The 14,841-nt window shown below is 38.8% G+C and overlaps 1 long non-coding RNA gene across 1 annotated transcript in view; it reads right to left on the reverse strand.

The window, feature by feature from the left end:
* Positions 1-1,148: 1,148 nt before the first annotated feature.
* LOC131231367 (uncharacterized) overlaps positions 1,149-14,841 on the reverse strand; it is a 52,366-nt gene continuing 38,673 nt past the window's right edge. The window contains exons 2-3 of the long non-coding RNA XR_009164335.1: positions 1,439-1,483; positions 1,149-1,238 (exon numbers count right to left, since the gene is read on the reverse strand). This is a non-coding gene — a long non-coding RNA (uncharacterized LOC131231367). The remainder of the gene's footprint in view (positions 1,239-1,438; positions 1,484-14,841) is intronic.

Below are 14,841 nucleotides of genomic sequence, written 5' to 3' on the forward strand. Positions count from 1 at the left end.
TAACCTAAACCAAAACCAAAACCTATGACCTAAAACCATAACCTATAACCTAAACCTAAACCTAAACCTAAACCTTAACCAAAACCAAAACCTATGACCTAAAACCTTAACCTATAACCTAAACCTCAACCTTAACCTAAACCTAAACCTAAACCCAAACTTAAAACCTAAAACCTAAACCTAAACCTAAAACCTAAATGTATTCTCAAATCCCTAAACCTAAGCTTACACCCAATCCTAATCTCAACTCCCTAACCTAAACCTAAACTTAAACTTGAAAACCCAAACATAAACCCGATCCCGAACCCGAACCCGAACCCGATTTCCTAAACCTAAACCTTAACCTAATCTCAATTCCCTAAACGTATAGCTTATAACCTAAACCTAAACCTTAACCTATACCTATAACCTTAACTTAAATCAAAACCTATGACCTAAAACTTTGACCTATAACCTAAACCTAAACCTTAACCAAAACCAAAACCTATGACCTAAAACTTTAACCTATAACCTAAACCTAAACCTAAACCTAAACCTTAACCTTAACCTAAACCTAAAACCTAAACCTAAACTTAAAACCTAAATGTTTTCTCAAATCCCTAAACCTAAACCTACACCTAATCCTAATCTCAACTCCCTAACCTAAACCTAAACCTAAACTTGAAAACCCAAACTTAAACCCGATCCCGAACCTGAACCCGATTTCCTAAACCTAAACCTTAACCTATTCTCAATTCCCTAAACCTATATCTTATAACCTAAACCTAAACCTAAACCTTAACCTAAACCTAAACCTATAACCTTAACCTAAACCAAAACCTATGACCTAAAACCTTAACCTATAACCTAAACCTCAACCTTAACCTAAACCTAAACTTAAATCTTAACCTAAATCTATAACCTTAACCTAAAACCTAAAACCTAAAACCTAAACCTAAACCTAAAACCTATTCTCAATTCCCTAAACCTATAGCTTATAACCTAAACCTAAACCTAAACCTTAACCTATACCTATAACCTTAACCTAAACCAAAACCTATGACCTAAAACCTTAACCTATAACCTAAACCTAAACCTAAACCTAAACCTTAACCTATACCTATAACCTTAACCTAAACCAAAACTTATGACCTAAAACCTTAACCTATAACCTAAACCTAAACCTAAACCTAAACCTTAACCTATACCTATAACCTTAACCTAAACCAAAACCTATGACCTAAAACCTAAACCAAAACCTAAACCAAAACCTTAACCTATACCTATAACCTTAACCTAAACCAAAACCTATGACCTAAAACCTTAACCTATAACCTAAACCTAAACCTAAACCTAAACCTTAACCTATACCTATAACCTTAACCTAAACCAAAACCTATGACCTAAAACCTTAACCTATAACCTAAACCTAAACCTAAACCTAAACCTTAACCTATACCTATAACCTTAACCTAAACCAAAACCTATGACCTAAAACCTAAACCTATAACCTAAACCTAAACCTTAACCTAAACCAAAACCTAAGAGCTAAAACCTTAACCCATAACCTAAACCCAAACCTAAACCTAAACCTAAACCTAAACCTTAACCTAAACCTATAACCTTAACCTAAAACCTAAAACCTAAACCTAAAACCTAAATGTATTCTCAAATCCGTAAACCTAAACCTACATCTAATCCTAATCTCAACTCTCTAACCTAAACCTAAACCTAAACTTGAAAACCCAAACCTAAACCCAATCCCGAACCCGAACCCGATTTCCTAAACCTAAACCTTAACCTATTCTCAATTCCCTAAACCTATAGCTTATAACATAAACCTAAACCTTAACCTAAACCTAAACCTAAATCTTAACCTATACCTATAACCTTAACCTAAACCAAAACCTATGACCTAAAACCTTAACCTATAACCTAAACCTGAACCTAAACCTATAACCTTAACCTTTACCTAAACCTATAACCTTAACCTAAAACCTAAAACCTAAACCTAAACCTAAAACCTAATTGTATTCTCAAATTCCTAAACCTAAACTTACACCTAATCCTAATCTCAACTCTCTAACCTAAACCTAAACCTAAACTCGAAAACCCAAACATAAACCTGATCCCGAACCCAAACCCGAACCCGATTTCCTAAACCTAAACCTTAACCTATAACCTATAACCTAAACCTTTAACCTATAACCTAAACTTAATTCCCTAAACCTTAACCTATAACCTAACCTAAACCTTAACATATAACCTAAACCTAAACCTAAACCTAAACCTAAAACATAAAACCTAAACTTAAACCTAAAACGTAAATGTATTCTCAAATCCCTAAACCTACAACTGGAGTCACAAACGGCAATAGGGAGAATCTTTTGGCGATTTCACAACCCGCCTGGTGAGTACCCAAGTTTGTATTTGGGTCACGTTATTTACAATATCTGAATTTCTTCTAGCCATACTTGCAACTTGAATTATTTCATGGGTTCTGGGATTTGAAATTTAGCAAATGTCTAACCATTTTTAAAAGAACACTACCATAAAAAATTTCTATATCGGCAGTGTCTTAATGCTTGGTTTTTCCCCATTTTCATCTACATATCATTCATGGGGCAACTAATGGAAAATCCGAACCGTTCTATACCGGCAAAGTAAACATACATTAAGTTTCTTCCTGTCCTATGCAGGGCTTTGACAAACTGAAAGAGACAGTTGAGAAGTGGGAGGGCATAACAAAGGCACCAGCATGATTTAATCTGAAGCTTTTTGCTGACAAAGACACATATGAAGCCATAGATGAACTTGCAAAGTTGCAGAACAAGATTGCTCACCAGCTGGCCATGGAAGTCATCCGCAACTGAAATGAAAGTGTTTCTCTTGCCTTGCTTCAATCTAAGGCAGCTCATATGAGGCTAGAGAATGGTTTTTAGTTCACCATTGCTGAATGGTCTTGTAACTCTTTACCATTAGTAATTGCTTCAATCTGAGGCAGCTCATATGTGATTGTAATTGAATAAATGAATGATTATGCAGGTGATAATTGAATGAATGAGTGATTGTAATTGAATGAATGAATGATTATGCAGGTAGTAATTGAATGAATGAATGATTATTAAAAAAATAATTTAACGTCGGCTATAGCTACGGATATTAACCATAGCTGTTATAAAATTCGGGATATTGCTACGGATCCAACATTACTTTTGGCTACCAATAATATCCGTAGCTATAGGTTTTTTGGCTACAGAAAAATTTACTACGGATTATATCTGTAGCTATTTTAACCTATTGCTACGGATTAAATCCGTAGCCATAGGTTTTAGACCTATTGTTTTGGGACCTACGACGACGGTCATGCCACGGACGTGCTACAGATTGAATCTGTAGCTATAGGTCTATGGCTACGGATTAAATCCATAGCCTTTGCCCATTTTTCTGGTAGTGAGGGAGTTCTTCGGTTTGGAAAGAAGGGGAAGCTCACGCCGAGATTCATTGGCCCATTCCAGAGACTTGATCGAGTGGGGGTGGTAGCATATCGCCTTGCTTTACCCACACCACTCGTAGGCGTGCACAACATATTTCATGTGTCCATGCTGAAGAAATACGTTCCTGATCCTTCCCACATTATCAGGTGAGAGTAGGTACAGTCTACATATGTACTGCGATCGACGCGTATCTTAGACAGGAAGGAGCAGGTGTTGCGCAGTAAGGTTATTCCGCTGGTGAAGGTATTATGGACGCATCACACTAAGGAAGAGGCTACTTGGGAAACTGAAGCCGAGTCCGCAAGAACTACCCTCAGATTCTTGAGGAGTACGAGAAGGTACTAATTTTGAGGATAAAATTTTCTTCAAGGGGGGTAGATTGTAACATCTTGAAAAAATCTGTACAAAGACCCGAGTATCACCTCAGGCAGAAATCACTCAGGACCAATTCCTTTAGAAATTAAACGAGAATTAGTTAGTGCTACGCTAGAGTACCTGTAAAATTATTACTACCCACTTTATATATGATCTGCAAGACTCAAGACGTGCAGAAGCATCGGTACTGCATTACCCTGAAATCTAGGATCAATCTCTAAACCCGGTTGCTCTCGGGAGCACCTTGAGACTCCGTATCGGACCTGGACCGCGTGTCGAAAGTTCGATTACTGCGAAACCATACGGTTAGAACCGCATTCCTGGACTTGACAACCACCTCGGAAATCCAGTCCTAACGGTACTAAAAAATGCACAACTTGAGCCTGGAGTGAAGTGTGTGAGAAATGTGAATACCTTTAGAAAGTGAACTGAAACTTAAGTGAATTGAGTGATTCACTTGCAGACCAAATCTAAGGATTCAGACCATTGGAATCTGACCTAATTACACTCTTGGATCAGAAAAAATTTTCAACACATGTCAATACACTTGTGGCCCATCGAGTATCGGTGACCGTTGAACTGAAACTGGTCTGCCACGGTCGATCTGTAAATTCGATCGGATCAAAAATTTAACTCGACCTAGATCCAATATCAGGGAGCTTAAGTCCGACCGCATGCAGATAAGGGGCCTCCAGAAGTGCTCCGTTGGTGTGGAATAGATGGGTTTTGACTATAACCTAAGTATACCATGGCCCTGGGGCTATTGAGCTCACGTTTGAGCCTATATAAGGGTCTTAAACCCTCTCTCTCTCATTCCATACGAATTTGAAAAACCCTAAGAGAGAGAAGAGAGAAAAGATAAGAGAGAAAGTGAGAGAGAGAGTCGGCGTTTCTTCATGGGATTCAATCCTGCCGCTCCACATGCTTAACCACCATTCCTATATCGTTATTCTGACGATTCCGATTCCGTTCTTAGGTAAGTAAACCTAACCCTAATCTGTTTTAGGGTTTTCAATAGTGTAAGTGATGAAATAGCTAACCTATTTCATGTTATAGGTTGTTGTGGTGCCGTAGACAAAGACTTAGCTTTTAAACTGAGTTCGTTACGAGTCTACCGGCGAAAGGTGCGGACTATAAATGTTTAGGTTATGGTTTTCAAGGCTTTCAATGTTAGTTAATGATTTATGACTGACTTGAATGCTGTCATATGCTTAGATACGATGTTTTCCGCATTTTACACATATATGAACTATGTTGAATATATTGAAATCCACGTGTTGTTGATATGTTCGAATGAATATGGAATTATGATTCGTGCTTGCCATGATTATTGATTGTAAATGCATGATCGTTGTATACGGGGCATCTCCTTTGTGAAAGGATTTGCTATAATATATGTTTTAACTAAGTTATTACATGTATGTAATATGTGTAGTCTAAGTGTTTGATAAAATGCCTCAATGAGGAATACTTGTTGAAATGCATGTAATGAGGGTGTTGAGATAGGATTCTCAATTCCCTTAACTACGGCTATAGTGTCTTTTATGTGACTTATATCACTACTACATGCTTTATAGTTGAAATGCCTATGTATGCTAACATGTACCCTATGTGTTTGTTGAAATGCCCATGTGAGATCTGTATTTGATTTCAGTTGCCACATGCTGTTTGGCTTAATGTGAATGCTATTGTTTGGAATGTGATTGGGGCTACGACGTAGTCTAGGCAATCAGTAATGGTTTACGATAAGTGGTCGTACTACTTAGTCACGACAGACGCCCAATAAATCTGAGTCGTACGCTGCTAGTCGACGGTGGTTAGGCCACGCGGAGTGCTTACGCGCTCCATGTCGATCGGCTCGACGTATGCTCATACTAGTCGAGCTTATCAAGCAACCCGATTGACCCAATGTATGTTCACTATGTATGGATGCTAAAACTTACTAGTGGAAACCCCGTTAACCTTAGTACCTCGATCTGTTAAGACTCATGAGCTGGATATGGTGGTATGGGACACCGTGGTCGAGTTGTCGGCCTACGCTGGGGTGACGAGCCTCCCCGTAGTGACCAGTGAGCAACATCACCTCGTGAGCCGAATACGTTGGTATGAGACACTGTATTCGAGTTGTCGACCTACACTGATCAGGTGATGAGCCCTTTGTAGTAACCTCGAGCATACCCTGAGACTGCGTTGAGGCGACGAGCCTTTCCGTAACAACTAGAGTATAAATTAGGCCTACACTGATCAGGTGACGAGAACTTTGTAGTGACCTAGAACCGCAACTTCGTATGAGATTTACTAGGACTGACGACCCTAGAATGGATCATTGTTTGGGAATTGATATAAGGGAGGTACCTTAGCTTCCCAATCCTGCTGTATGAAAAGGTCTAATAAGAACTCGGTAATCATGTTCATGCACCGCATTGCATGTGCCTTTGGCGTTGGAGTTGAGCACTGTGGAAGGGATGCATGCCGTGACCATGAGATGAAGTTCGCAGAGGGAGTGCAAGCGAGGGCATACATCATTAATACATAACATCCTTGTATTAACCAGATTACTTAGGAATGCTTGTTGTATTGCTTTATCATTATTGCTTTACTGAATTGATAACATGTTAACCTTTGCTTTATAGCTCCTCTGAGTTGATTACTCACTCCCACGTTCCAGGATGGTGTTGTGCACACCAACCAGATTCTGTCTTAACTGTAGGTGGTGGCGATGCCTATGAGGCGGAGCCAGACTTCGAGGATGAGGAGGGGGCATTCTCCTACATGCAGTTATCGGGCGGGTTCATGTGAGTCGTGTCCTGATCACCGGGGCTACAAGGACACTGATTAGATGCCCTTACACTGTTATTCTGTATTTTGGAGCACACATGTATATTCATTTTGTACATTTTGAGAGTATACATGTATATATTTAACCTGGTAACATGATCACACTTTAGAGACATACTACAGTTCATATATCTTATACATGTATTACAGTCTTCCGCTTGCAAAACTCACTTGTCTCTGGAGTATGATATGCTGTTTTGGTATAATCCCATTCATGTTTAATGCACTAATACAGACAACATTTAATTATCATTATTTATGTTGCATAAGTGATGTGTTGGGATTCGGGAGTTGGGCCTATGCTCGACCCCCGATTTTCAGGGTGTTACACTTTACTAGAAAGGTATGAGCTTATTTAATGAAGAATAAATCTGATGTATTTGCCATTTTTAAGTCATGAAAGGTTATGGTTGAAAAATAGTGAGGACGACAACTGAAAGTTTTGTGGACCAATAACAACAAAGAGTTTACTTTGAAGGAATTTAATCTGTTTTGTAAGAATGAGAGGATTGCGAGGCATAACAATGTAAGGTATACACAAGAGCAGAATGATGTGGTGGGGCACGCGTATGAATTATACTCCTTTGGAAAGAGCCTGAAATATGCTAAGTAATGTTGCGTTAGGTAAGGAGTTATAGGTTGAGGTCGTTAACATGACTTTCTATTTAGCGAATCATTCCCCATCCATGATGATTAATTGTAAAATTCTAAAAAATGTATGGAGTGGTTAGGAAGTTGACTACTCGGGGCTACAGATTTTTGGTTGCGATGCTTATTCTTATGTACCGTCGGTTGGGAGAGATAAGCTAGACCAAAGGGTTAAAAAAAGTACCTTTATTGGCTATGGTGATGGATTGAAAGGGTACAAGCTGTGTTACCAGGTTTCAGAAAATCATATTTAGCTGTGATGTCAAATTCGATGATAGTTCCTTGTATCAGAAGGATGAGCATAAGGAAACTGAAAAATCAGTTGTTGATGTGAAAATAAACAAAGGCAAAATATTTGAAGAAGCCGAGTCGTAGGAAGAGGTACAGAAAGAGGTGGTGGCACCACCTGTTAGGAGAAATTCACTGAGAAATCGTAGAGTACCGTTGAGATACAGAGATGACTTTAATGTTGCATTTACTCCCATTACAAATGTAGGGATCCGTCTACCTTATAAGAAGCATTAGATGATGCAGATGGTGATAAGTGGATGATGCCAATGCATGGTGAGATGGATTCTTTATACAAGAACAAAATGTGGGAGTTGGTGGAGCGTCCCTTTGGAAGGAAAGAGATTGGATGCAAGTGGATTTTCTGAAAGAAACTGGATAGGTACAAGGCAAGATTAGTTACGAAGGGATATGATAAAAAAGAAGGTATTAACTTTGGTGAGATATTCACGCCAATTGTGAAGCAGGTATGTATTAAATTCGTGTTGGCGTTGGTTGTCCAATACAATATAAAATTAGAATAGTTAGATGTGAAGACAATTTTTCTCCACGGGTAATTTACATGAAGCAACATGAATGGTTTGAGGTAGATAGAGCAGAGAATAAAGTTTATAGGTTGAAAAGGTCGTTGTGCGACCTAAAATAGCCACATAGGTAGTGATATAAAAAATTTAAAATTTTCATGATCAGTCAATAGTTTATTAAAAGCAAATTCAGTCATCATGTCTATTTCAAATCACGAAGTAATGGGGAATTAATTATACTGGTATGATATGTTGATGAAATGATTATTGCTAATCATAACATGTCTGAAATCATCACATTAAAGGCTCAGTTATCCAGGGCATTCGGGATGAAAGATCTGGAGGCTGAAAAAAGGATTCTCGGCATTGATGTACACATGGACAGGGAAAGCATGATATGGTTATCTCAGGAGGAGTATCTTAAGAAGGTCTTGGTTAAGTTCAGACTTGATAAGGCTAAACTGATTAGCACATCCCACGCTACTTACTTTCGACTTTTTTCGAAATAATGTCCTACGTCTAATGAAGATAATCAATAAATGTCTCGTGTGCCCTATTTGAGCGTGGTTAGCAGTCTTATGTACACCATGGTCTATACTAGACTAAATATTTCACATGCAGTGGGTATTGTAAGTAGATACATGTCAAATCACGACAAGCAACAATGAGAGGCAGTAAAATGGCTACTTCGTTATATATATGGTACGACTGACTACGTGTTGTATTCAATAAATCTGAGGAGAAACTAGTAGGTTATGTGGATGCCGATTATGCTAGTAATGTAGATGATAAAAGGTCGACTTTCGGTTACTCGTTTGTGTTAGCGGGTGGAGTGATCAATTGGATGTCGAAGCTTCGGTCTGTGCACACTCTTTCCACAACTGAAGCTGAGTATATGGTGGTGACATAAGCATTTGAGAAAGTGGTTTGGTCGAGATGTATGATGAATGAGTTGGGGCTTTAGCAGGAAGCCGTGCCTATGCATTATGACAATGAAAGCGCAATTAGTTTGGCGAAGAACTTGATATACCATTCCCAGACTAAACACATTGATATTCGTCATTATTTTATCTGACAGATGTTAGAGGAAGAGATTATTACTCTTAAGAAGATTCATACCTGCGAAAATCTGACTGACATACTTACAAAAGTAGTTCCCACATAGTAGTTTAGGTTTTGCTCAATTTCTTTGGGCCGAAGTAATGGTAAAGCTATATTGACGTTTTGATATGGTGATGACAACGTAGAGCAGTGGAGCTAAGACATTAAAGGTACGATAGAGATTGTTGTCCAAGTGCCTTTAATTTGTCTAGTAGAGTTCGGTTAACCGAACTCTAGTAGGGTTGACTGAACCTCCCTGTAATGTTCCCAGTCGACCGAGGTTGGATTCCGATCGATCGAGAATCCCTATGATGATTTTGGTCGGCCGAAGGTTAAGTATAGTCTTCCGAACATAATGCAGAAATTTTAAAAAGTGCAGGTTTTGTTTCGAATTTTATATGAAAGACTATATAAGACTGTAATATGAAATTAGGGTTAATTTGTGTATTCTAGAAAGAACTTATACAATTTCTAAGGTTTGCAAAGAAAAAGTTAAGAATTTTTTTCTTTATAAATTATTTCATCTATTATAACTTTTTGATTATACAGTGGATTATTTGTCACTTGGTACCGTGATTTTTTCTGTAACAGTTTTCCACCTACAATGTACATATATCTTTGTGAGTATTTGATTTTTGTTTTTCTATTCGTATATTTAATTTGTTTTAAAGTTACTTCCTTACGTTAGATATGTGGCCGCCGCGAACGCTAAAACCGTGGGCTCACTGGTGCAAAACCCGAGTATATTGTATGTCCTCCACGGGTTCAGGACCGAGTTCATGTACCCCATTAGAGGACTATACGTTCTAAGGTTCCTCGGCAACTTTCATTCTTTTTTACATTTTTACCGTCCTCTTGTCGATGGTCTTTTACACGAACGATTCCAAAATGCCACGTGTCCACCAATAGACATGCACCGTTGATTCTCTCAAATTATACACGTGTCTTCTGTTCATGCAATCGTCAGCGTCCACTGTATGCATGCGTCAACATGTGATGGTTGCTCAGCCCGTTGACATCACATCATCTATAGCTAACACGCACATGGTTGAAATTTTGGATGCCTTATGCGCACGTGATATTTATTTATATTAGATTGTGGGGAATGATCTTGTCCGTAGGTTATATACCCAAGATCAGTGTATAAATCACGACCGTTCATCTGATACATGTGGCTGTCATTTGTAATTGTAAAAAATTGTGGGTCAGATATTGAAAGAGATCACAGTCTAGAAAATTCAAAAAATGGACCATTAATCTCACGGTCTGGATCAATGTGCAGGTCTACGGATTGAACGGTTGATATAATTTATACATTCCGTAGTTTACCCAAGAAATCATTCTTCCTAAGTTGCGTTTAGGCGACTATCATAAAAATTTAAGGGAAATTTCCTACTGTACGACCTATTTATGGCTCACCAGCCATTTTAAGCCCACTTCTTTTTAAGCTTCCAAGAATACCCCCTGTGTACGGGCGACTTTTCAAGGGACCAAAATACCCCCGATCATTCGTTCCTTCCGGAAGGTCGATTGGCTGGTGTGCGAAGACGAGCGCTGACGCTCCTCGACATGGCCACAAAATAATGTATTTATTATATCCACACCGTTCATCCATATTTCGAGATCATTTCAGATCATTATGGGAAAAAAAGAATTATATCGAAAGATCAACTGGACCACACCACAAATAGCAGCGGGAAACTTGATTTTCACTGTTAAAAATTTCGTACGGCCCACCATAACATATATTTTCCATCCAATCTATTCATAGGGTGACAAAGACCTGGATGAAGAGGAAAAAAAAATTTTCATGTTGATCTAAAACTTCTGTGACTTCTAAAAGGGTTTCAATTGTAGACGTTCAATCCTCCACTGCCTTTTATAGTGTGGTCCACTTGATAGCTACATCTGTCTTATTTTTCTTCTCAAGCCTTAACACAAGTTCACCAAATAGATGGACGGTTTGGATATAACACATACATCATAATGAGACCCACAAAAAGCGATGGGGATTACCATAGGGAAAAAAGAAAAAAAAGAAAAAAAAACAGCCCGACCCGCAAACCCGGACGACCCCGACTCGCTGTCCCACCTGTGTAAATTTTTTTTACCACAAGGAGAGCTTTTTCTCTAATACATATTTTTATAAATATGTATATATAAGCATATAAAATTTTTTTTCCTTCTTTTTATTGATTTCTTTCTTTATTCATTAATAAATATATCTCTTAAACCAAAATGAGTTACTTGACATATCGTATAGGATTTTGGGGTAGGAGATGCTATTTTAACTAACCAACCTACTTATTTTTCAAGATTCCATTGGGTCGATGGTCGAAAATCCATTTCATTCACTTCGGTCAATTCCACCGCATTTCATGGTCAATTAGCTTCACTTCATGGTCAATTCCAGTGATTCCCCTACACTTCATGGTCAATTCCATGCATTTCACGGTCAATTTCCTTTTCTTCACCGTCAATTCAATACATTTCACGGTCAATTCCCTTCACTTCACGGTCAATTCCATGCATTTCACGGTCAATTCCCTTCATTCACGGTCATCTCCATTCATTTCACGGTTAATTCCGATGATTCCCCTTCACTTCACAGTCAATTCTATGCATTCACGGTCAATTCCCTTTACTTCACGGTCAATTCAATGCATTTCACGGTCAATTCCCTTTACTTCACGGTCAATTCAATGCATTTCACGGTCAATTCCCTTTACTTCACGGTCAATTCAATGCATTTCACGGTCAATTCCCTTTACTTTACAGTCAATTCAATGCATTTCACGATTAATTCTCTTCACTTCACGGTCAATTCCATGCATTTCATGGTCAATTCGCTTCACTTCACGGTCAATTCGATGCATTTCACTGTCAATTCCCTTCACTTCACGGTCAATTCGATGCATTTCACGGTCAATTCCCTTCACTTCATGGTCAATTCCCTTTACTTCACGGTCAATTCGATGCATTTCACGGTCAATTCACTTCACTTCACGGTCAATTCGATGCATTTCACGGTCATTTCCCTTCACTTCACGGTCAATTCCATGCCTTTCATGGTCAATTCCCTTCACTTCAAGGTCAATTCCATGCATTTCATGGTCAATTCGCTTCACTTCACGGTCATTTCCATGCATTTCACGGTCAATTCTCTTCACTTCACGGTCAATTTTTAATGGTGGGCATTCAGTCACTAGTGGTTCACCTGCGATTTGGATTTGCTTCAATTTTGGGTTCATGCTCTAAAATGACTTGGCAAAATGGATCGACAATGTGTATACAACCAAGTCAAGTGGACTTGGCCAAGTTTTGAGTCAAGTTAACAAGCTCTAGGGCTATGGAATGAGTGCTACACTAGAAAGTTTTATGTGCAACTTCCAATGTTCCTGGAATTATCAGAGGTTGGCTTGTATGTATAACTTCTTAGATTGATTGCTTGCACTCATTAATGTTATTGTCCAAGGCACTATAGGGCCTTCTTCTCCTTCTACAGTCCATTGCTTGCACACATTAACTTGTTATTATTGTCCAAGGAACTATAGGGCCCTCAAGCATCAGGACATGTATGCTGCTTTGATGCTGTCCATATTACTGGGCCCACGTCTTGGAGCCATAGATTGTTCTACTTGCCCACCATGGATGGACTATTCCCAAATATTCCAGATCGAAAGTTCCCAACTCTTTGATCAGTGGCCTACAAATGGGCAATTGACAACAGAAAAATGGACAAGGACTTGGATAGATAGGGTCTTCCTATTTGAAAGATTCTAGGCCATCCCCCATCTACAATGAAGTGAACACCGGAATGAAGTGAAAGCACAAATATCAACTCAATACAAAACTTCTGCAACTCTTAATAAGTTTTTAATAGTGGGCGTTAAATGGATGGACAAGACTGGATAAAAAAAACATAAATCATGGTGGACCCCAACCCGGTCGACCTCGAATTGCTGTCCAGTAACTCGGTCGACCGGGTTGGGACCCGGTCGACCTCGACTACCTATCCTACAAAGAAATGGGGTCGACCGGGTAACTGGACAGTAATTCGAGGTCGACCGGGTTAGACCTGGTCGACTGGGTTGGTTATGTTTTTTATCCAATCTGTCCATCCATTTTACAAGTTGCGTAGGTCTTAACTCAGACTTTATGGGGCCCACCTTGATGTACATGTTTTATCCATGCCGTCCATTCATTTTGCAAGATCAATTTAGGGCATGAGTAAAAAAATGAGGTAGATCCAATACTTATGTAGTCTTTTAGAAGTTTTCAATGGTAGACATTCAATCTCCACTGTTTTCTATTATGTGGCCCACTTGAGCTTTGGATCTACTTCATGTTTGGGTCCATGATCTTAAATCATTTAAACAAATGAATGAACAATATGGATATAAAACTCATACACCAAGGTGGGTCCACAAGGTTTTGGCTTAGACTAGTTTGAATTTTGGTTTTCGAGGTGAAATTCCACCACCATTCCAACCTCCATTCCAAACACGCGTGAAGAAAAATGATTACCCATTTACCTCTAATTTATAATGGTTATAATAAATCAAACAGGCCATAAACCCTTGATTGGTCTGCTTTGATTGTCTAGTTCTTAGATGATCTTTATAATGAGCCACAGCCAAAAGATTATACCACTGGTTGAGAAAAATCCAACTCATCACAGTTTTTGTACACTCTAGGGGAACGGTAGTGCAGATCCAATGGGTAGGATTAACTAATCATTGGAACCTTTTACCATTGGTTTATACTTGATCGATGTAGCTCATGAATTAGTTCGAATCGGTCAAAACATTCGATGATCTCTAAGGCAATTAGGTTCTCACATACACTATGATTTGTCCACCGCAGTAGTGTGACAAGTATCACTCAGATTTTGAAAATATTACAAAAATATCTTGAAAAATACACCAAAAGGTGTCATCGTGATATTTTTAAGATATGGGTAGATTTTAAAATATGGCATTTTTATGTCAATTTTCACGATCATTTCGCTTTACTTCACGGTCAATTCCATGCATTTCCCTTCACTTCGTGGTCATTTCACGGTCATTTCCCTTCACTTCACGGTCATTTCGATGCATTTCACGGTCAATTTCGGCGAATCCACTTCACTTCACGGTTAATTCCATGCATTTCACGGTCAATTCCCTTCACTTCACAGTCAATTCGATGCATTTCACGGTCAATTCCCTTCACTTCACGGTCAATTCCATCCATTTCACGGTCAATTTAGGCAAATCCGCTTCACTTCACAGTCAATTCCATGCATTTCACGATCATTTCCCTTCACTTCATGGTCAATTCGATGCATTTCATGGTCAATTCCTTTCACTTCATGGTCATTTTCATGCATTTCACGGTCAATTTCGGCGAATCCACTTCACTTCACAGTCAATTCCATGCATTTCACGGTCATTTCCCTTCACTTCATGGTCAATTCGATGCATTTCATGGTCAATTCCATTCACTTCACGGTCAATTTAGGCGAATCCGCTTCACTTCATGGCCAATTCCATGCATTTCACGATCATTTCCCTTCACTTCATGGTCAATTCGATGCATTTCACAGTCAA

Source organism: Magnolia sinica, chromosome 17, assembly GCF_029962835.1.
Source record: "Magnolia sinica isolate HGM2019 chromosome 17, MsV1, whole genome shotgun sequence".
Taxonomy (NCBI): Eukaryota; Viridiplantae; Streptophyta; class Magnoliopsida; order Magnoliales; family Magnoliaceae; genus Magnolia; species Magnolia sinica.